Here is a 22,384-nt window from a genome sequence, read left to right as displayed (position 1 = left end):
TACATGTTTTAAAAATTAGCTCAATTTAACTTTCATCTTTTTTAGTTTATTTTTTAAAAAATAATTTTTTTTCAAATTCATCCTTCAACATTAGGTAATTCGGTCTTGTGCTTCATGATTGTTTTTGCTTTCTTTTCTATAGAGTTATCATGATCTCATATCCTGGATTACATATCAATCAAGTTAACTTGGGTTAACTCAAGCTTTTTTCTTGATGTTTTTCTTTATATTGATTTTTTCAGTTTCACCTTTTATCATTTAGTTTGCTTGAGAGCTGACCTCCATTATTTTATTCAATTTTTTCTATGTGAGGTTATCTCAGCCTCGCGACAAAGTTGTAAATTTGACATGTTGACTCAAGTTATTTTTTTTTTAATTCTTCTTTCAACATTTGATTTACTAGTAATTGAGCTTTGGATTTCTTTCATTTTTCTCTTTGAGGTTATCTCATTCTCATTCAATTTTTGCTTTGTTATTAAATAAAATCATTGAGACATTTTAAAAATATTGAAAAGGTATGTTTTCATAATATTGGCAAGCGTTAATTTTTTTCAATTAGTCATTGACATTCTGTTTTTGGCTTTTTATTATCATTGGCTTTTTTTAATATTAAATAAAGCTAGATTATTGAACTCATTCAAATCAATGACTTGAGATCTAAATTTTTCTCTCTCTTTTAAAAATGTTATCATCGTCCAGACATTTTTTTTTTATATTAGAAAAAATTCGACCCAACCCGCGACATAGCTTGGGAACCTATCTAGTGATAACCTATAGCAATATTACTCACTATAATATTTTATTCTCTTTTCTATTAACATTTTTGCAATGAACTCATCCCATATCAATTGTATGAGAACATATTGCCAGTATCTTTACGGGAACAATTAATCAAAACTAATAGTACTTGGAAAACATTGTTCATGTAGACTCGTAAGTACTGTTCACTGGAACAGTGTAATAACGATGTTGCTCTACTCACAAAAAAAATGATTGAATTTACTGTTGAGAGCATTGAGATCTTTTCACGATGTCAATTAGTCATTACTAAATTGATTATGGACAAATAAGTATTTTTGCATTTTAAAAACATAGTGAAACGACCAAAATACCCTTGGAATCAAAATTTTGTATACTAGCATCCAAGGCTTTTTAGTATTTTCAAACTGGTTCTTTTTTGTTATTATTAGGTTATCTTAAGGGTAATTTTTTATTTTAATAAATATAAATATTATTAAAAAAAAAATGATTGGCGTGTTTGTTGCATACACAAACGTGTAGGATGCGTAAGCACCTTTCGAGCACCACGTGCGGAGCCTCCTAGTGGCCAAACACCGTCTTTCATTTTATTACTGGAGGTGTCATGGTATCCTCTTTTTTTTTGGGATATTATGTGGCAGCGTTGGGGTGGTGGTGAGATAACAATAGCCTTTTTTTTCTTCTCTTCTCACTTTTCTTTTTCTTTCCCTCGAAAATCATACTGGCCATGCGAAATTATAGAGTTGTCCTTTGATTTATTAAGATGTCAAAATTAGTCCTTATTCTTTTGATTTCTATTTTTTATTCTTGGCCTCTTTATAAAATTTTGATTTGTTTTGAATTTCATAATTCAATCTCAATTTGTGATATGTTATTTTTTTCAATTTAGTTCCTCATTCTTTTTATTTTTTTGTACTTTTATTTAATTGATTTTTCTTTTTAATTGTACCCTTCAAATAAAATAATTTTTTTTTATTTTTTATTCAAATTTTGATCCTCATTCTTTTGATTGTTTTTTTTTTTTTTTGTCTTTTGGTTGAATTAATTTTTCTTTTCAATTTCACCCTTCAATAAAAAAATAAAATATATTTTTTATTTTAATTTTGATTCTCATTCTTTTAACTCTTATTTTTGTTTTGGATCCTTTTATTTAATTGAGATTCTTTTTCCAATTTCAGCTTTCAATATTTGATTGGTAGGGGCTTTATGGATTTTCAAATAGGGTGTTTTCGATCTAATGACTCAGGGTCATGAATTTGAAAAGTTAACATAGGTGTTTTTCTTCGTTTTCTTTTTTTATAAAGTTATTTTGATTTCATGGTCTGGGTTGCGGATTTGATAGGCTAACCCAAGTTTGTTTAGCCTTTATTACCCGAGTTATAGGTTTGTTATGAAACTCGAATTGAATCGAGCTGATTTTTTTAGTACTTTCTTTTCTCAATTCCATCATTTTGTATTTAATGAACTGTGAATTGAGCTATATCGTTTATCATCTTTTGAAAAAACATTTTTTACCCTAGTTATCATGATCATTTTTTTAATTTGGTTCATCTATTGTTATTGCCTATTTTTATATCATCTAACCAAACTAAAACAAACTTATTTGACCTAATTAGGTTTATGACCCCAGACACATATATTTTTTCATGCTTTAAAACATTTTTGTGGCACCTGAACAAAATTTTTTAAAATGTTTTTTTCTCAGGTTATCATGATCACTTTTTTTTTTTTTTTTTACTTTGGTCCATTTGTTGTCTTTGCCTATTTTTTTATGTCATTTAATTAAAATAAAACTAACCTATTTGACCCAATCAGGTCTATGATCTAAGTTGCAAAATTATCTTCATGCTTTAAAATGTGTTTGCGGTACCTGAACATCATTTTTTACTCAAAACAATTTGATCACATAACATAGCGTGGGTCCATAACTAGTTAGCAAACACTAATTGAGGAGGGGTAATCATTGGTCCTTGCTCACTAAATATTGTTCTATAGAACATTACTTTAAAAAAAAATAGTTTTTTTTTTCAATTTCATCTTTTAACATTGAATTTATTGGGGATTTAGCTTCGTAATTTATTTTGATTTATTTTCAATGAGATTATCTCAATTTCATGACTTGGGTTATGGCTTTTGTGGGTTAACCTAGTTGACTAGATTTTTTTATCCTTTTTTGTAATTGATTTTTTTTTTCAATTTCATTCTCAAATATTAGGTTGATTTGAAATTAAGCTTCATAGTTTGTTTTTGGTTTGCTTTCTATAAGGTTATCATAGTCTCATAGCTCAAGTCACAGGTTAAACGAGTTAACCCGAGTTGACTTGAGTTTTTTTTGTCCTTTTTAATTGATTTTTTTCAATTTAATTGTTCAACAAGTGATTGATTAGGAATTGGGTTTTATAAGTTGTTATGATTTGTTTTCTATTGAGTTATACTAGTCTTATTATCTATGTTTGACAAGTTAACCAAGGTTTAACACATGCCATTTTTTATCCTTTTCATAATTGATTTTCTTTTTCAATTCCTTCCTTAAACATTGAGTTGATTGAGAAATGAGCTTCGAAATATTTTTTGATTTGTTTTCTATAATGTTATCACACTCTCATGACGGGTCATCGATTTTACATGTTAACCTAGGTTGACCCGAGTCGATCCAATATATTGTCATCTCAATATTTTTTTAAAAAAAAAGATGTCATCTTGAAATTTTTTTGAGTCAAACTATTTTTTTTTTTGTTTTCCAGATTGTCTTTGAACTTATCAAATTTATCAAGTCACTTTAGGTTAATCTCTACATTATTTAATTTTTTTTCTTCTTGAAAACGTGTACGCTAATATGACCCAAGAAATGGTTGAACAAGGAAATTCAAATTCTAGCATAATTGTCTAGTTTTACGACAATAATCATAATTCTCAATCTGACTGTTAGACCAGCCTCAAAATTTACCCAAAGTTTCCCAAAATATTATTCTATATTGGGGTAAACTTTCAGATGAACCGGAGTTCGAAAAGGCCTTATGATATAGGTCAAAACAGGTTGTACAAGTTTTGTTATTTAGTTCTTTTTGACTTGTGGACTTCCTATTTGAAAAGGATTCTTTTTCCTACAAGGATGTGGTAGCTTGTTTTTGGAATTTTCTAGTTCTACAAGGATATTTAATAGGCTGCAACATAATTTTCAAGTATGACAAGAACTCATTAATGTTTCAAAATCCTTTTCTTACAAGGATTCCTTATTCATCTTAGATATACAAAGAAAGAAAAGTTGATGGTATTTGATAGATTGGTTTTAAGATTATTGGACAACATTGTAGGCAATAAATAAGTCTTATATTAGACTTGTATTCTTTTTCTTCTTCTTCTTCTTTTCATCTCACAACAACATAGGGAATTAACTTATGAGTTTTATTTTTATTATTTCAACTATGACTCAAGGCTTGTTTAGGCTTAATTAATACTTTATTTTTAGCTAGGATTCAAGGCTTGTATGGATTAGGGTTTAGGCTTACTAATATAGGTTTTGGGTTAGTTTCGTAAATGGGTCAATTCAGCCCACAAGGGTAGATTTATTAGGGTTAATTTTTCAGAAGTACTTAAACTCTTATAAGCCTAACTTTCAGAAACATTTTGATCAATAATAATTCTAAAGTGTTCTTAACTTAACGTATAAGAGTGATTCTTGTATCCTTTGGTTCTTGAAATAACTAAAACTGACTTATCAAAAATTAACTAGCTTCGTGGCGTCATTCGATTCAATTTCAATAGTCTTGGTGCATTGGGACATGTTTATATTATGTCACACTCCTATTAGACCTCTTTCAGCTTTCTAGGATCATATTTCAATCTTGATTGTGGGTTGCATAACCACGTGATCACAAGGTTCATATCATTAGCAATACCTAAATGTTTTTTTAAATGATCTAACATCCAACATGTCGCGAGTAAATGCTTAAGTCCTCCACTAAAATGTTTTCCCCTTTTGTTATTGCATTTGGTGAGGACTATGAAACAAAGTTTAATGACAAACCGATTACAAATATTACTTGGATTACATCCCATGGTCTTGCATAATTGGTCATTGCATAATGATGAAGTCATGAGGATTGGATTGGGCTTTTTATGACTAGTTATTGGGTTAAAGTGTGTGAACTTGAATGTGGACTATCTTTGAGCTTGGTTATTCCTGCAAAAAACAAGTCTATAGTCAGAATAAGGAATCCTCTAATATTTAAGTTAATAAGTTGTATGGGGGAAATAATATATAGAAAATAGAAAAAGAGTAAATAACATAAGAAAAGTTGTGTGTTCTATTTAAGCTTGTTGAATGAACTTGCCTAGCTTAAATGTTTACTCGGTAACTCAAAGTATTTATAAATCTTAGTCACGTCATCTTACTTTATGGAAAGTGATGTTTCAAGTGCCTTATAGAGAGTGGGGTTGTAAGTACCTCGTGGTGAGTTGTTAGTTGGTGTACCATTGGTAGAAGGGTTAATGCTCGTCATTGGTTATGGTGCTTATATCATTAGTGGAGGGGTTGGTGATTAACCATACCTTTTATGGTGACATATGAAAAGTAAATAACCATTAGCAATAAAAAGGTGACTATACTCTGCATAGAAAATTTGGTGTCCGCTAGGTGGTAATGTGAGACGCCATTTTATCTTGAAACTAAAAAACTTCACTGGGATATATGTTTGGTAGAGGTACTAGGTCGAGGCAAAAAAACATGGAAGGTAGCCCATTTAGGCTTGGTTAAAGTGAGGGTGAGGTCATTAAAGCTTGGCCTGAATAACTAGGATGATGATGATCATCATCATGTTTAAATTTTTGGGGCACTAACTCGTAACAAGTTAGTGGTCCTTGTGCAAGATCTTGTTGATTAAGAACCTTCAAGCAACTTTTGTTTAATGCAATTAACCCACATTTTGGTTTTCTTTTCCATGTCTCTTATGCAAGGCATGCAATTCAATATTCTCATTTTGCAAGTGCATTAATTAGCCAATGAAAGGTAATAATAGTTCTTGATCTTTCAAGTCTAATTAACTGAATTATACATGAATTAGTACCTTGGTTATTGTAGAGAACAAAAACGCTAGTATATAGAGAAGCTAACATGTTTAAGAACTAGAGATTAAAGCATATATAATATGCATCAATGATGGTAATTAGATCAAAATGATGTAGGGCTGAATGGCCAGACTGTTTCATATTGCAGTTCAACCATGCTTTTAAATTTTTATTTTAGCTTTAGATTTTTATTTTTTAGTACTTTTTTTTATCATTTTGATGTGAAAAACGTATTATAAAGCAACCTTCATTATAATCTCAAATACACTCTTAAATATCTCATAGCACAGTTGTAACTTCAGAATATATAAGGAAAAAAAATGAAAAAAAGTCTTTGCTACTTTGACTAATTATTAAGTATAAATCTAAAAGGCGTGGATGTTTCACTGTGTAGAAGTGCATTGTTCATCTTCTCACACATTACTATGGATGAGCCGTGCAAAATTTTTTATTTTTTCAATTTGGTCCTTAAATTTTTTGTGGTGACTTAATCCTAATTGAAGACCAATTAATTTTGATTTCTTATGAAAGGGTGGGATTGAAAGACAAGTGACCGAAATGAAAAATATGTTAAACATGGGTAGCATGTCATAAGTTTTACAAAAGATACACTTTGGTGTTCGAACATAAAAAATAACATAGATTATACAATTTTGATACCTCAATATTGTTTAAATTCAATTTTGATACAAAAGTTCTTTTTTGTTATTTTTTTGTCCTTAGTTGAGAGAGGAGAGAGAGAGGTCACCAGATTCTAACAATAGAGAGAAAAACATATTGTCGACACCGATATAAGCTATCAAATGAACAATTTTTGTGTCAAATGGTTCTATTTGATGAGGGAAGTTCATATTAGGTGTTTTTTTTTTACTGTTAAAGTTCATGAAAAAACATATATGAGTTTGAGTTGATTTTTTTGTTTCGGGTTGATTTTGGTCTTTAAGACAATTGTTTTGGGTTTTTTTTAAGACTATAGATAAGTTTATCACAGTTTCTAAGGTGTTTTCGGTAAGAAATGGGTTTAAAAATGAGTTTTTAGGTTAAAACAACTTAAGCCCTGATTTTTCGACCACCATAATGGTTGGAATCTGGGCAAATCAGACGATGTGTTGTCTGAAATTTTTTTTCAAAAAAATTTAGGGCTGACGACAAAAAACAATTAAGAGCCCAATCATGCAGGCCTACCAGGGTGTCATATTTCGAGTGACGAGTTAGGTCGAATGATCAGGGTTACCAACGTTAATCGAATTTTTTTATTGTGCAGAAAATAAAAATGACATTATTTTGATAAAGAAAAATAATGGTATAAAAAATCAACAGGTGTTGACATTATTTTCCCCTAATTAATCACTTGATTTTTTATTCAGCTAAAAGTAAAAATGGTATTGTTTTTGTCATGAAGCAATTCTGGGTACTCCCCAAAATTCACTCTTTTTTTAAAAAATAAAAATAAAATAATAAAATAAAGGCTGGCAATGTGGAGAAAGCAAGCCGGGAAATCAAACTGCAATTTTGGAGGAAATTCAAGACCTAATTGTACCCCATTATGCTCAAAAATGGAGAAAAAAAATGCAAATTCAAGGTCAAATTGAATAACTATTGGATGAATTTGCATAAAAATCAAGTTCAAGGACATAATTAAATTTTTAATAAGCCAATTTGATTTCATCATGGATGAAATTAAATTTTAATTATGTTTAAGAATTAATTTGGGTCTAATTGAAGGATTTAATTAAGTGCAAGGACTTAATTATACTTTAAAAGGGTCAAATTAATTTTATTAGGGGCTTAATTGGTAAAAACTTAAGTTTGGGAGCCCAATTTGGGCTTAATTAAGAAGATTGAAATTTTAAGAGACCAAATTTAATTTTTACCAAGTTAATTGCTTGAAATCAGGGGTAAAATTGCAAGAAAATTGAAGTTTTAGGGTCAATTAGGGGTCAAATTGAATAATTTTGCAGCCAAGGATGAATCTGCAAAATCCGCCAAACTATAGGGGCTTAATTGACAAAACTCGGGGGTAAAATTGAAGAAATTAAAAGTTTAATGGTCAATTAGGGGTTAAATTGCATAAAATCGATATCAAGGACCACCATGCAAAAGGCACGTAAATTTGGGGTTCTAATTCAAGTTCGACAAGGGCTAAATTGCACTAAATCAAAAGTATAGGGTCAATTAGTGGTGCAATAAAATAAAATTTAAAGAGGGAGGACTGAAATGAACTTTAGCTAAAAACATAACTCTGGTACTATTCATCTTCTTCTTCAATTTTCTCTGACATGATAACTTAGGGAGGCTACTTTGCATATGCAATTAACGCATCTAACATCGATCAAAGTTGACAAATCTTGCACGCTAATGATCCTCTACAATTTCTCTACAACCCCATATAGACCGTTCAGGTTGAATGACAACCCGTTGGCCACGACATCGGCCTAAATAGGTTAACTCAGTCAGCCTTTTCCTGTAAATTTGACAACTCAAGATGCCTACTTTGAACCAACAGTTGGGATCCTTCTCAACTGAATCAAGGGTTGCAAATTTTCCCCGGTGTAGACAAGAGTGCCCTCTTCTACCGCCTATAAATACAGGTGGATTTCAGGGTCTAAAGAGGAAGAAAATCGGGTCCAAAGTAAGCCAAAAAATCAGCCTCTTCCCAGTACCTGCCACCTTCTCTCTCTCTCTCTCTCTCTCTCTCTATGTGTGTGTGTGTGCGCGCGCGCGCGCATCGTCCCAACAGCCAACCGCGGCCACCAACACTCTCATCACCAGCTTGACCACTACCCTTTCCACCACACTCTCCCTCTCCACCAATTGCTTCTCCCTTTTCCTCCACAATAGCAGCAGCCCATCAACGCCATCATTTTCGTTTTCTTCCTTCTCCAGCACTGGCAACAACAACATCAGCACCGACCTCCATCGTCACCACCAGCTTGACCACCATCATCTCAATCAACCCAGCTCCTCACCAGCAGCAGAGCAGCCACTGTGATCTCCTCTATCTCTCCTCTGTAATTTTTTGTTTCTTCTCTCTCCTTCACCCCACAACCAGTGCCGACCACTCTCATTTCCACCAAAGCCTCCTAAGCCACCGGCCAAACATCCTCATCACGTCCACAACCCCACGCTAGACAACTTTCTCCTACCTGTTTCGCCTCCTTCTTCTTCGTCGAGGCTGCTGCATGCAACAGCTGATTAATTAACTTTGGCCTCGGGCCAAGCCAGTTCAAGCCTTAACTCAAATGGATGGGCCCGGACTAGCCCGGACAAAAAACACAAAAAAAGATATGTTGGGCCAATATTGGCCCAACCTCTCTTTCCTTAGCTCAACCCAGTCAGCTGGGCCGACCCAGCCCATGTATATTTAATATATATTTATTTATAATAATATATATTATAATATTTTAAAAAAATCAAAAATCATTTCAAAAAAATTTCTAATTTTCTCAAATATTTTTCTACCAATTTTGCATAATATCGGGTTGTATATTTACACTGTAAAATATAAATCTGATATTAAAATACCCGGTTTTCTCCAAAATATTTCAAAAAATAAATTCAAAACATTTAAAAAAAACCTCAAAAACTTTTAAATTAATTTCCCATTTCAAATATATATATATATGCATACGACCAAATCCTAAAATTTTCCAAGCATATTTTCATAAAAAAAACATTTGCATCTTTCTCATGTTTTGAAAATTCAAAAAAAAAAAATGTATATCATAACTAGTTTATGATCATCCATTAGGGTTTGGCCAAAATATCAAAAACGTTTTTCAAATCTTTTTTTCTAAGATCCAGATGTAGACTTTAATATCTGTGGGTGTAAAATTACACGATAAAGTACATCCTCGGGTATTAAAGATGCAAGGTGTAAATAATATATTATGCTAAAATTCAGATTTTAGAACGATTAGGATTTAACTTAATAAGGTAGAGACTTTCTCATGAAGAGAGATCTACCTTGAACCTTAGAAAAAACCAACGAATAGAAACCCAACTTCGAAAAAAATAATCAAACAACAATGCAGTTTACCTTAGGTAGGGTGCACTGGGGGTGATGCGTCTTTCCCTTACACAATCAATCCCTTACCTAGATTCTCGCAGACCATAGGTTCCTGGTAACCATAATACTAGGTTGCTACTCCTGAACATTAGTCATAATTTTATGATTAAATCCAAAAACTTTTCCAACACACCATACCTCACACAGGAGGCACGATAAGAGCCTCCCTTGTCTCCAAATGACGTCGCGGTGCGCGCGTGCCCCCTGTGACATTTTTGATAAAAAAAATTGAAAAAAAAATCAATTATAATCCTCTTTCTTTTGATTGGTCTTTCTTTGTTTCAGATCTTTTTTTTTTTTAGTTTCATCTCTTTCCATTTGATTTTGTTTTGTTTATATCAAATATAGTAATCATTCTCTTGATTATTGTTTTTTTTCCTTTTCTTGATTTGTTTTTCTTTCAACTTTGTCTCTCAACATTTTATTTCATTTCTTCTTTTTTTTTTCTAGATATAGTCCTTATTTTTTTAATTGCTTTTTTTTAATCATTTTCTTAATTTGTTTTTTTCTTTCAATTTTATCCCTTGACATTTTATTTCATTTGTTTTTAATCCAATCTTGGTTCTCATTATTTTAATTGTTCTTTTTTTTATTATTATTTTTTATTAAGTCCCTCATTATTTTTTTCATTAGTTTTTATATCAAATTTGATCCTTATTATTTTGATTACTATTTATTTTTTTAAAAAAATTTTATGGTTAAAAAATTTGTTCAAGATTTGTTTTGGTATTCCGTATGGTCATCTTAGTCTTATGGCTAGAGTTGCTGGTTTCGAAGATTAACTCAATTTAACTTTGATAATTTTAATTTTTTTATTTTTTGATATTAGATTATGAGACCTTAAACTTTTTATTTTTTTTATTTTTTTTAGGATTATTTCAGATCGCTAATTATATTAAATTATCCAGAATTCACTCAATTATCACCATTTAAAATCTTTTTTTATATTAAAAAAAATTAACCCCCTTCACGTGAAGTGCGGGTAAAAAAATCAGGCAGTCATTATAACATGTGTGTGGAAGCAGTGACTGAGTGCCGAACACTTGCTTCCTTACTTTCCGCTGCTTTTAGGGGAATATATGACTTGGGTGGACCTATGAACACATTCTGGTTAGCTGGAATTAAAAAAGGAAAGGAAAAGGAAAAAGAAAAGGATGCTCCAACTTTGAGGAAAGTTAAATGGTAACAACGTGGATTATATTAACAAATCGTGATTAGTGACACAGTTTTTCGCTCTCATTGTTGTTTTTTTCTTGCAGTGCCTTATATAATCTATAAGGTCCGTTGTGTACTTTATAAAATCACGAACAATTGCTTACAATTCAGTTACATTACTCTAAATTGATGAAATGTGAGGAACATAGGATAAATTTGTCACAAACAATGATAGAGGCTAAAGATGTTTGGGGATTTTCCATAATATGAACAAAGAAAAGAATTTCACCAATAATCGAACTTTCATTGTTGAAATAAAGGAGCGAGGAAGACATAGTTTACACCCAGTTTTATGCTTAAACCACACCCATTGATCCAAAACGCAGCCTCTCATTCTCTCTGCTAAAACCTCTCTTTCTCCGCTTCTGAAACCAAAGCACCACAAACCCCTGTTTTTTGGGTGGGTTGACATAAAAAGATAGATTCTTCTATGTAGCGAGTGTTTCTTGATCTATGGCTTCAAGGAGAGTACTTAAAGATATTTTGCTCAGAAGGGTTACTTCAAGTCCTGCTAGTGGCGTTAGACATTGCTTTTCTTCCTCGTCGTCACCAGAAACTGCTCCAAAAATCCCTCACTTCTCAAAAAAGGTAAACTTTTCCTTGTTTACTTTTTTTTACATTTCTGGTAACGATATGAGAGATTGGGTTGATATGAGAAAATGGGCTCTTTTTGGATTGTTTAGTGTTTTGAGTTGTGTTGTATTCAGTATAGTTTTTCGTCTTTGTTTCATTGGGTTTTTAATCTTTGATGAAATTGTGAATGTAGATATTCTTGGGGACCGAGTAGAGGTTTGTTTTGAGATTGTAGTTTCAATTTTTGTATTTGCTGCTAGAGTCAAACCATGAGACTTTTAGTTGTTAATTTATACTTCAAAATAGAGTTTTTTTTTTTCTTTTGTTGCTTTAAGGCAAGTTGATAAATGAATATGCTGAAGTGATTGGAGTGTAAATTTAGAGAAGAAAGTGTCATTGGAGGCACCCAATTATTCTGGTTTCAGTAAATTTTTGTTCATTGAATGAATTAATGAGTGTCATTGTGTTTTTTTCTTTCATGCATAGCTATTTGCTTAAACTATTAATTTCAGATTCCTTTTTCCAGTATACCATTTTTGTTGATTCATAAGTCTCTTAATGTGCTGCTTTCGCACACTGTAACAAAGTTTTGGTTACTTTTGGTTTTTTGTTTTCCTCTTTGTTATTTATATCGCACGATTTTCCTATTGAGCTCCAGTGTACAATGCAAGAGTAGAAATGTTCCTGTTCAATTCCGAAGTTTAAATCTGTGGTTATTTTCCACAATAGGGAAGGTTATTAACAGGAACAACCATAGGATTGGTTATAGCTGGAGGAGCTTATGTTAGTACAGTGGATGAAGCAACTTTCTGGTACTTCATTCAAACCTCTAATAAGACATTTCCTTATTTCACATTTAAACTTGTTGCATGCATATTGGAACTCTAATTCCAGAGTAGTGATTTATATATGAATGTACCATGAACAATAATTTAAACATGAATGACTGCTTGATATATTGAAAGAATTTGGATACATACCATGATAGATTTTGATAATCATGCTTTGTTTATATTCTTTGAAGCTTTTATAGTATTGGATAAATTTACATTACTAGATAATCTCATGAATCACTCATGGTACGAGTTCAATTTGAAATTACCTTGAATACTTGTATTTTATTCCTGGGATGTAAACTTATTCTGTGTAGAATTTCCTTGCAGTGGTTGGCTATTCAATGCAACGAAACTCATGAATCCATTTTTTGCCCTTTTAGATGCTGAGTTAGCTCATAAGCTTGCTGTCTCAGCAGCTGCTCGTGGTTGGGTTCCGAGGGAGAAGAGGCCTGATCCTTCAGTTTTAGGACTGGAAGTTTGGGGTAGGAAGTTCTCCAACCCTATAGGTCTAGCTGCTGGCTTTGATAAAAATGCTGAGGCTGTTGATGGCTTGCTTGGGTTAGGTTTTGGCATTGTGGAGGTTGGCTCTGTTACCCCTGTTCCACAAGAGGGAAATCCAAAGCCACGTATCTTCAGATTGCATCAGGAAGGGTGAGAATATCCCTTTTTTTCCTGTGCATCTAGTAGTGGTGGTGGATGGTTCTTGGATTAGTGAAAATTTGATTCTTTGGTGCTTGGACATGTGAAAGAGACCATTTTTTTTTATCGTATGGACTTCAGAAAAAAAAAAATTTATTGTAAATTTGTTTCTAGGAAAGTGTTTCAGTACTGATATATATGATTGCTTTATGTTTGTGCCAGTGCAATTATCAATCGCTGTGGATTTAATAGTGAAGGCATTGTAGCTGTTGCAAAGCGATTGGGTGCACAACATGGAAAAAGAAAGTTGGATGAAACTTCAAGCGCTTCATCTACCTCCAACACCAAAGTCATTCATGGAGGCAAAGCTGGTCCTGGCATTCTTGGGGTCAATCTGGGAAAGAACAAGACAAGTGAAGATGCTGCTGCAGATTATGTATGAGGGGTTCATACATTGTCCCAATATTCTGATTACTTGGTAGAACTTTCTTTCCATATCTGTCTTTCTTTTTGTTCTTCTATCTTCCAGTTCATGAAAGCTTGTGGTTTTTCTTACAAATGTTATTGGCACAATTTACTAGGGTGGTCTATTGGCACTCCATCATCTATCTACATGCGCTTCACTTGACGATACTTATATGCATACTGTGAAAATGAAAAATGGAGTGCCAATAGCATGGCTCTTTTACCTAGTCAAGTACATGACAGACTAAGAGGAATTGAATTCTGTTTGATATGATTTGAAAATATGTTCCTGTCTTGCATAGTTTATTAACGTGTCATCACCCAATACTCCTGGATTGCGTATGCTTCAGGGAAGAAAGCAATTAAAGGAGCTAGTTAAGAAGGTATGGATGCTTACGCCTGACTTACACCTCTCTTGAAATTGTGTGATGCTTACGCCTGACTTACACCTCTCTTTCGTTTAGGTCCAAGCTGCTCGTGATGAAATGCAATGGGGTGAGGAGGGTCCTCCTCCTTTGCTTGTGAAAATTGCTCCTGACTTGTCCAAGGAAGACCTTGAAGACATTGCAGCAGTGTGTAACGGCTCTTATTTTCATATCTGTTCTCCACTTCCACATGCAGCACTCTTATAGTTCCTTGTTTGTGATTTCTTGTAGGTTTCTCTTGCACTCCGCTTGGATGGACTGGTACGTTTTGTTCCCATCAAGAACTCCATCTGCTTTTACTTTTAGCTGGACATTCGGGTTTTTGTGTTCAGAACTTTGGTTACTTTTCAGATGAATGAAGCTTTCTAATTAGTTTCTTAAAATAATTTATGACTTGGTTACAAGTATGGTGGATAGATATGTATGAAGTGATTCCAATTGTTTTAATTTTCTTAAATATTTGTGGATATCACATATTCTTCTGTTATGCATAACTCATTTATGGGTCCTTGGTACTAGCAATATCCTTGACTCCACCCATCTACTATATGGTGAAATGTAATTTTCACCCTCCCCCAATGTGCATGTGTTGTTTTATTTTCTTGTTTTGGTTAAGCTTGTATGTGATGAAGGGTTTAGTTGCAGTTGTGGAAGTCCATATCATGCAATTAGATTCAATCACATTAGGATATCCATACTGAAAACTTCGCATACCAAAAACTAAAATATCTATCTACATAAAGGTTGCAAGTGCAGCCCAAAGACGAACATAATATAATAGTTTGCTAGTTATACTTTTTTTTATCTCATATTCTTGGCTTAAATGATTATAATAAATTAAAAATATATTTCTACTGAATATTATTTGTGGAAACTCCTATCAGTCTGACTTTGGTTTTTTTGTAGTGAAGAAGATGATGTTTTCATGCAGTTCAATAATAGCAATAGTATGAATTTCTTTTTTCTTTTCTTTTTTTTCCTTGTGGATGAAGCTGCATTAATGATGGTTCCCTATATATATATATATATATATATATATCTCCTACTCACTGCAGAAATAAGGACATTACTTCCACACAGTCATGTTACTCGCGTATCAATGCTGATTTTGCTTCTTCTGCTATTGGGCTAGATTATATCAAATACAACAATATCAAGGCCAGATTTTGTAAAGAAATACCCAGTGGCTGAGGAAACTGGTGGCTTGAGTGGGAAACCTCTCCTCAATTTGTCTACCAATATCTTAAAAGAGATGTATATTTTGACAAGGGTATGTTGGCTGTTCTTATGATAAATATGAAATTAAGTTCCTATGCATCCTTGGCATTCACTTGATAATGGATTGACTATTCTGTGGTCAAGATCACTAGAGCAAGTCAGTACCATGAGGAAATTCCATTACCCAATCATTTTGCTGGCAAGTTCCAATAATCATAATTCTCAACAAACAAACAAAAAGCTCCAATAATCGTATGAATCGTTTCAAATTTCTAAGTTACTTATTATTTGTACTGTATCATAACTGCCAAATAATCCAGCTCATTTCCTTCCTTTCTAATAGACAATCCTCTATAGAAACTCTAATTTACCCGACATTTTGATGCTTCTTTGCCCATGAGTGCATGAATGCTTTCTCCTTTCGTTTCATATTATCCAGTAAATCCTTTTTAATTCTGTTGTTCATTATAGAACTTTTGGATTTACTATGTAAAGCCATTATATAAATTTGTTTCCCTTTAAATTAAGAAACATGGTTACATTATCTGTAAAGCATGCGATCTTATACTGTTTGGCTTGAATTCTGTAATACTTCTTTTTCCTGTTAGTTTAAATTTTCCTGAGTTATTTATTGAGCATGTATATTTTGTTTCATTCCAGGGGAAGATTCCTTTGATAGGCTGTGGAGGTGTTTTCAGGTAAAATCTAAAGAATCCATCTTCATTAGTGTCATTAACGTAATGATTGCTTCATGAATTTGTTACCTGAACTTAAATTACTTACTGACAATTCAGTGGTGAGGATGCATACAAAAAAATTCGAGCTGGAGCAACACTTGTTCAGCTTTATACAGGATTTGCCTATGGGGGACCAGCCCTGATTCCTCGAATGAAGGTAACATTGCAATGTGTTTCTGCATTTTCGGAGCCTAAAGGGCGACATCTAGAAAATAAAAGTATGACATTAAATTGTGCTCTATTTTAAGGGGGAAAAAGCTTCTTTTTTTATTGTTTTTCTATGGGATATGGAAGGATTTTTGTGTATAGCTTAAGCTCTTAGCAAAGCTTCCTTTGGGAAGTGTATTGCTTTTTAAAAGAAGGAAGAATTCAGATGGAGAGTCATCTGATAAATGAAGCAGAAACATACAAGCAATGATAACACTGGAAATTGTTAAAAATTGTTTTCAAATACAATATTCTAACCAGGACTTGTTGTAGGCTGAGCTGGTCGAGTGCTTAGAAAGGGATGGTTTCAAGTCTATTTTGGAGGCAGTTGGTGCAGATTACAGATAGGGTATCCCAATTTTTATTGCAAGGCAGATAGAGAACAGTGTCTGTCTGAGCATGCAGGCAAGAAAGAAAGAACATATGGAGAGAGCTTTATTTATTTCGTTTGTTTATCAATATTTTACACGATTAACTGGTCCCTCTAGTTTTGTTGTCTCCGCTTTCTCTCCCCCGCAGAATGCTCAGTTTCTTTCACTTTTTTTTTTTTCCTATCTTTTTTGGGTGGAGTGGAGAATTTTTTTTGTTTTTGGTACAATATGACAACGATTTTGAAGTGATAGAATAGAAATTCTGGAGAAATAGTTTTTTTTTTTTTTTAATCTCTTCGAGAAAGGTGAAACTTCCCCTCGTGTTTTCTTGATGTTCTGCACTGTCTTAACACATAAGATGGAATAGCAATATGCTTTTCAATATGGAAAATCAAATTAAGATGTTTATGTATTGATTTAAAGGGAAATGGTATACGTAGAATTTCAAATCAAGTCTTAAGTAGGTCATCTTTATAATGAACAAATTTGTTTGTGGAGACCTATCTGGTAATATTTAGACTTATGTGGTGTTCCGGAGTGTGGTCGTTGTTGTTTTTTAAAGTGTTTTATATTTGGAAATATATTAAAATTATTATTTTTTTATTTTTTAAAAATTATTTTTGACATCAGCACATTAAAATAATTTGAAAAAATAAAAAAAAATAATTTGAAATAAAAAAAAAAAAAAATTAAAATTAATTTTTTTTAAAAGCGTTTTTGAAACACAAAAACAAATAGGATTTTAATCTGGAGATCAAATAATGATATTCATGTGAAACGAGAAATCCAATATTATGACCACTCTCAATGAACTTGCTTTGAGTGTTTTTTGTTTGTGTTTTTTTATACCATAAAAATTTTTTATCATAAATTGATAAGTTGATGCATATATTGAATGAAATAAATTAAAAATTATTTATGTCAATAGATGCAAAACAATTGTTAATGATAACTAAAGATTAAACTTAAAATTTGAGAGATGGATGTAGATTAAGATATTTGATCTCGCAATATGAGTCATTAATTTAAATGTGTTTAATAATTTTGTTTCTTAGAATTTATTTTTTATTTAATCAAATGATAATAAAAATAAACATGCATATGAAAAAGATTGAATAAGATCCAAAGAAATAAATGGGATAATTATAAAAAATCTTTTATACTATGGTTCATTTTTCATTTTTCATCTAACCTTTGAAAAATTATGGTTTCTCTCCTAATCTTTAGTAACATCGTTACACATTACACCCCATATTTTGGAGTCAAAATAAAATCAATCATTATTTACAAGTTTGTTATTATTATAATTTTAATGATTAAAGTGCTCCCGGTGACTAAAAAAAAAAAGGATTGTGTTACGATTGTTAATTTTATTTTTTTTTTGAAAAACTAGTTGTTTCCCAATTCTATTATTTAAACCAATGCCACTAAAATCATGTATAAAATAGATCCGGCAACAATTCTTGATCAAATTAAAAACAACCAAAAACATAAAAAGTTCAAAAAAAAAAAGTTTGTAAGTTTCAACCAAAAGCAATAAATTTTCAATGTTGGTTGTCATTTCAACCTAATAAAAATACCACTGAACTAGAATTAATTACACAAATTTATAACAAAAATTCCAAAAATTTGTAGCAACAATTCATTACCTTTCAGAAATAATTCTTCACTACAAATCTTGCAAACACACACTACCAAAAACAATCATAAAATTACTAACACACATTGTAAAACACAACCCGATATTGGCAACTTACACATATGAAATAATGTCATCATATTCATCAAATGTTAATAGCCTACAAACTTGTAATAACTTGGATGTACTAAAGTTTAAGAATAGAAAGTGCATGAAATATGAAAAAAGAGTAACTATTAGGATATCAAAAACAAAAGCAAGTAAAATCAAGCTCTTCTACATATGCGATGACAGGTTATACGAGAACATATTCATTGATTGGTGCAAACCTATTAATGATATTGATTTAATCACTAGAGGGGGATGAGGTGTTAATGATATTGATTGAATACTAGATGAAATGAAAAAAAATTAAAGATGAATTACGTCAAGTTTGGATCAAGAATCATAATATGGAGGCTAACTTTGCAAGTATAAAGTTATTATTAATAGTTAATTTAATGTGTGTAATTTTACTATTCTTAACTACAATATGATTTATCATATTCAAATTAAATGAATTATAGTAGTGAATTAATGCACTAAACATCATGCATATTAAAGCAGCAATGCACTAAACATAATATAAAATCAAAATATTATACATGTTATAAAAACAACAATCATCCACAATACATTCTTCAATCAATGCAACTAGTTTGGGTCGAGTGTTAAGATGATGATGTTCCAACAACAATTTACAATTTAAAATCAAATTGATTACTAGTATAATTATGAGTAAAATAAAAGTAAATATGCATATTTAAGTGAAGTCTCACATGATCTTGAGGTAAGGGTTGAGAGGAGGACTATCATTTATATCACTAAATTTTTTACCTTTAACACTACCTCTAGAATCTCTCATATCATCTCTAGAAGTTATCTCACCACCTCTATTAACTTTCACAATTATAAAACCCCTCTCAAATTCACTCATACCCTAGCCAACACCATTGTAATTGTCAAAACCCATAACACCCCTGTCAACCCCCATAGCACCTCTTTCATCTTATTGTTCCTTTCTTATATTCTTTCCAAGTTTACCAACACATACAAGGAATATAAGAACTATCTCCATGTGTCTTTATTTTCTTCCTACACAATGGCATATGCAACTAGAAAACATCCATTGTTGCCATCCAACTCCATTACCGATAACAAAACACTTTCATATGGACCTTTTAAATGGCATCCATCAATGCCAATAAAAGGTTTATGGTTATTCACGAACCCTGTATTAAGATAGTTTGATATATATATATATATATATATATATATATATATATATTCTCATAAATGACTCCTTATAAGTTTATAAGTTCCTTTCACGAACTTATTTGCCTTTGTCCTAACCCTTCAAAGTATTGAATATGGTTTGATACCATACTTTCCTCTAAGATTGTATTCAGTGTTTTTCTAGATATGTTTGGATCAACGCTAATAACAGGTTGTATCTTATTTATAATCCAAGTAGAATTGATAGCTTTTATAATGAAAGGTTTGATACAAGTATATTTATCCTTAAGAGTTTTAACCATGAAAGTATTGCTCTCATGAACAAACGAAGCATAAACCTTTCACTTATAACCATTACCTGAACATGTTGTTACAACATTCTCCTTCTAATTAAGGTATATTTTCAAATGATAGTCATGTTTAACTTTGTATTCTCTCAACACTTTCCTAAAATGATTGACATTATGGAAGATTTGACATTCTTATAACTTAATTGATCCATCAACTCCCACTTTAAATGTCTTGCATTTAAAATCTAAATGTGGCATTAACCTTCGACTTCTTTTGCTTCTTCCTCATCTTTCCTTTTTTTTATCTTTATAACTCTAAGAAAAACTATTATTTGATTTTACACTAAATACAACATTATCATCATCGTCGTTCATGTTTATCTTTCATTTATCCTCTAATTCTAAGCCACTTTCCAAACTTTTACCAAAACATACATCACCATCTAAGCTACAAATCCATTTATCTTTTTCTTCGTTAACAAATTCATATCCTTCCTTATTAAAAGCAATATAATCACCATCTGCTTCCTTCTCCTTATCATTTGTATATTTATCACCACCCTTATCATGCACGCTACTAGTGCCAAAATTACCCTTTCAGTTCTTTCATTTCCTAAATTGTCATTATTAAAATTCCTGCCAATAACAACATCATCATAAAAAAAAATCTAAATCATCTACATCAAACTCTAATACACCTTTATTGCTAATAGGAACATCATCAACCTTATTAAAGTGTTTTACTCTAGTTCTTTGACTACCTTCAACCTTGCTAGTGAAACACCTTAGCATCCTCATTGTTACAAGAGCAATGACATCATCGGTATCAACATAACTATGTATTTTGTTCTTCCCCTTCGTGCATATTCATCATCTTTAACTTTGATGCATCGTCAAATATTTTGATTTTCTTTGTCATCCTTTATTTTAAAACCATACATGTCTACGTCAAAAACTTGTTTGCATATGAATAATATGTATATATAAGCTATATAGTTATAGCATCGACCTTTCTCAATGAGTGACACGTTGTTATGGTGAATAACAATAAATGGCATCTTGTGTCATGCTATTGCAAACAATACAAACCTACTTACAGACCTATCTAGCAGTAACCCTAATTACAGACCAATCTAGCAATCATACATGTTAAACCCTAATTTTAAACAATAGGGTTATTGTGAATAGTAACCCAAATTAATAAAATTAAGGGTTTTAATGTTTAATTTAAAACATTCACTTAATATTGTAACCAATCAAGCCATTAACCAATTAATTAGGGTTTTTATATCATTGTTCATAATAACCCTAATTTATCAAATTAGAGGTTTTTCATGTTTACTTCATAAAAGATGCATTACAAGTATAAAAAATAATTTAAACATTACTACAACACTTAATATTATAATCAATCAAGCCAAAAACTAAATAATTAGGGTTTTTATAGCTTCGAGAACTATAACCCTAATTTATCAAATTGGGGTTTTTCATGATTTCAATAACAATGTCTATAATTAGTATAACATATACCTGACACATATGAACAATTATTAGTACTTAAAAGTGCATTTTTATCAAGGTTTTATATCATCATTTTGCATTTGAAGTATTAATAACTTCTTAACTAAAACATGTTTTATAATAACATGTCTAATAATATAAGATACTTTTAATTTATGGTAAATGTTCATCTTAAATGCAGGCCTATCACATAAATAAAATGATTTGATGAGTTTAACTACTGAAATTAAGAAGACAAAGAGAGGGTTAACCTTAGAAAAGAGATGTTGGTTCAGTCCAAACTAGAACACCATTCGGTTATTGGATCATAACTGGAGCTGTAGAACTTGGATTTAGGTCTGGTCTATATGAATAGAAAGCTAAGACATAGGCCTAAAACTTTCATGAAGAGTCCAAGATTCAAAAAGGATGTTTTTCAAGTTCAAATTGTAGCAACAACGGAGAAGTTGGAATCTGTCCTGCAGCCCGGACACTGTTCAGTGTTCAGCCTATATCTCGAGTTCTAGAAGTCCAAATGCACCGATGCTTTTTTTGTTGGAAAGCTGAGACAATTTCCTAGAACTTTCATGGGACTATCTGTTCAAATTCTGACGTTAGCAATGATGTTTTGTTCAGACAAGAAAATAAGGATTGTCACCAAGTCAAGATGTGGCCACCCACTCAACAATTAGTCATCAAATCAATAGTTTCAAATTTTGGCCTATAAAAGAAGGCATTTGCAATGCATTTAGGCATCTTGGTTTTCATATGAAGATCATGTTCTTGCTCTCTCTCTTTATATTTTTGTAATGCTTAAGTTTTGTTTATATTAATCTCTTGTTTATACTTTTCATTTCCTTTCCTTTACTTAGTTAACTTATATCTTATTTATGTTCTTATCTTGTTTATTTATGTTTCTCTCTTTCATTATGTTTAGCTAAGTTTATTATGTCAAAGTGAAAAGGTTACACTAATGGTTTAAGAATAAGTATAGTATAAACTCAACATGGACTTTAATGTTTGATACTAACATGTTTTGTATTTGTTATCTTGTTCACTTTTAATACTTTGCTTGTTAAATGATTAATCTTAGATTTAT

At 31.5% G+C, this 22,384-nt stretch overlaps 1 pseudogene; it reads left to right on the top strand.

Annotated features, from left to right (window-relative positions):
• Positions 1 to 11,018: 11,018 nt before the first annotated feature.
• LOC7456295 (dihydroorotate dehydrogenase (quinone), mitochondrial-like) lies at positions 11,019 to 16,865 on the top strand (annotated as a pseudogene).
• Positions 16,866 to 22,384: the final 5,519 nt, after the last annotated feature.

This window comes from Populus trichocarpa, chromosome 7 (assembly GCF_000002775.5).
Source record: "Populus trichocarpa isolate Nisqually-1 chromosome 7, P.trichocarpa_v4.1, whole genome shotgun sequence".
Lineage (NCBI taxonomy): Eukaryota > Viridiplantae > Streptophyta > Magnoliopsida > Malpighiales > Salicaceae > Populus > Populus trichocarpa.
This window is presented reverse-complemented; position numbering and strand designations above follow the sequence as displayed.